Consider the following 2,990-nt stretch of genomic DNA (forward strand, 5'->3'; position numbering starts at 1 on the left):
TAAGCAACAATTTATTTTGTTTAAATATCCTTAGCTGAAATACAAATAAATATAAAGACAGGATTTATAATGTCACAATCATCATGATCCACTGAAGCTGAGGATCAGGAAATCCCTACTGGAGAGAGAAATACAAATACGGTATGTAAGTGCATCCAGTCTAAGACACACACACACACACCTACACACACACATACACAAACGCACACACTCACCTATGCAAGTACATCCAGTATAATACGCACGCACACACTCACCTATGCAAGTGCATCCAGTCTAACACACCCACACACACACACTCACCTATGCAAGTGCAGACACACCTTAGAGCAAAACACAAATATACATTTGCCCGGTCAATATCTATATGTGAGATCCAGTCTATCACACACACACACACACACACACACACACACATGGCTACAAACTATTCAAATGTTTATGCAAAATGTCTATTTTCATCAGTTCCTTGTCTTCCCAGACAGTCAGTGTCTCATGCAGAGTCTCACTCTTCAGCAGGTACTCCACTTTGCGCTGCCACCACACTTATTGTTCAGTCAGTTTCTGAGTCTTTGATTGGATGATTGATGGTAAGCATCCCACAGTGCTTCTGATTGGATGACTGGTAGAAAGCATCCTACAGTGTTTCTGATTGGACGACTGGTAGAAAGCATCCTACAGTGTTTCTGATTGGACGACATGCCATCGAGCAACTTCCACTTGGCTCCTGTTGCACATGTCTCTCCAGTGGGCTTGCCCCTCCTCCTTAGCCTCTTGGCCAATCACAATGCGGCCCACCACGTTGCTGGTTGAATACAGGCAACCCTGCCCAGAAAAATAACACAATTCAGTTGCATCCTCCTTTCTACATCTTTCTAAACGGTTGCATAATATCAGTGTACCACCTTTAAGAGAATAAACTGCAGTAGCTGAAGCAATTCAGTTGCATCCACCTTTCTACATCTTTCTAAACGGCTACATAATATCAGTGTACCACCTTTAAACATAAGCACTTTAGCACCAGTAGCAGAGGCAGCTGTGGGGCAAATAATCAATATAAAACTCCTTGTGAGATTAAAACCTTTCTGAGAATAAACTCCAGGTACAGCAGTAGCTGTGAGATTAAAACCTTTATGAGAATAAACTCCAGGTACAGTTTGTGAGATTAAAACCTTTCTGAGAATAAACTCCAGGAACAGTTTTATGAGATTAAAACCTTTCTGAGAATAAACTCCAGGAACAGTTTGTGAAATTAAAATCTTTATGAGTATAAACTCCAGGAACTGTTTGTAAGATTAAAACCTTTATGAGAATAAACTCCATGATCAGCGGTAGCTGTGTCACGTCTCCGCGCGGCAGCTCAAACAGGAAGGGAGAGGAGTTCCACACGGTGTTCCGACCCGCTGCTCCCTCTGTGGCTCTGGAGGCCATCACCACCCCAGCGTGTCTCAGGTTTATCACCACATGGTGCTCTGCAGAGAGAGAAAACAGTGAGAGAGAAGGAGAGATGGAGGGAAGGAGAGATGGAGGGAGGGAGAGAAGGATGGACAGAGAGAAAGGCAGAGTGGGGTGATAGGGAGAGATTAGACCCTGATCCTCATCAGATAAAACCCTAATTAAAATGCTAAAATCCTATCTGATAGCCTGCACAACGAGTAGTCTGGTCTTTCCTGTCCTGCACTCGTACCAACCCCTCAGACATCATGGCTTAATGGCGCTAACAGGAGACACTTACCAACCCCACAGCAGCATGGCTAAATTACGCTAATGCTAACGCTAATGGGAGACACTGACCAACCCCACAGACATCATGGCTAAATTATGCTAACGCTAATGGGAGACACTGACCAACCCCACAGACATCATGGCTAAATGATGCTAACGCTAACGGAAGACACTGACCAACCCCACAGACATCATGGCTAAATGGCGCTAACGCTAACGGGAGACACTGACCAACCCCCACAGCAGCATGGCTAAATGATGCTAACGCTAACGGGAGACACTGACCAACCCCACAGACATCATGGCTAAATGGCGCTAACGGGAGACACTGACCAACCCCTCAGACATCATGGCTAAATTACGCTAATGCTAACGCTAACGGGAGACACTGACCAACCCCACAGACATCATGGCTAAATGGCGCTAACGGGAGACACTGACCAACCCCACAGCAGCATGGCTAAATGGTGCTAACGCTAACGGAAGACACTGACCAACCCCACAGCAGCATGGCTAACTGGCGCTAACGCTAACGGGAGACACTGACTGTTGTTATTGTTATTGTATTATTTTATATTGCTGAATTGTATTCCTATTGTGTCAATTATACTCATGTTATGTGTTATGTAAGGTAAGGGGAAATGCACTAATGGGACTCTTAATTTGTTCCCTGATAAATCTATAAGAACAGTTCCGTTCTGCTAGCAACGATAACCCACAATAACCCCAGGAAGTAAAACGAAACGAGGAAGTAAAATGAGTTTGTTGTATCAAATGAAAGGTTTTTTACAACAAACAACCCTGTTAATCGACTGGGTAATATAAAAACCTTTTATATGCAACGAGTTTTATTGTTCCATTTGTCCTAATGATCTGGAAAATAGTTAAAAGCGTCTTTGAAAGTTATAGTAGCCTATTTGTCATTATAAAGTCCTAATCTGTCTACTCGCTAGATCAGACTTTATAATGGTATTTTGTTAACTGTGCATTATATTAACTTGCTTTAAAACAAGGTAAGATATAGTGAGTTAATTTTAAGCGTACAGGATACTTTGATAATGACTAAGATGTAGCTGAAAATTGACAATTAATATTACTTTCATAGTAACATCAAAATGGGTTAAAAACGATTCACTGATGTTACAAAAGTATGATTTTCTTGTTTAAATATAGGGAACACTGACTAAACAGGCATCATTGCAAATATTGTAGTAAGAAACAGTAAAACACACAACAATCTGCTGATAAAAGGATTATGTCTTCAA

General features: G+C 41.9%; 1 long non-coding RNA gene across 1 annotated transcript; it reads right to left on the reverse strand.

The window, feature by feature from the left end:
- Positions 1-405: 405 nt before the first annotated feature.
- LOC116219546 lies at positions 406-2,229 on the reverse strand. The gene is made up of 3 exons (XR_004163222.1): positions 1,688-2,229; positions 1,303-1,472; positions 406-825 (listed from the first exon to the last, which is right to left on the reverse strand). It is a non-coding gene; the product is annotated as an uncharacterized LOC116219546 (long non-coding RNA).
- Between the last annotated feature and the right edge of the window lie 761 nt (positions 2,230-2,990).

Source organism: Clupea harengus, chromosome 3, assembly GCF_900700415.2.
Source record: "Clupea harengus chromosome 3, Ch_v2.0.2, whole genome shotgun sequence".
NCBI classification, from domain to species: domain Eukaryota; kingdom Metazoa; phylum Chordata; class Actinopteri; order Clupeiformes; family Clupeidae; genus Clupea; species Clupea harengus.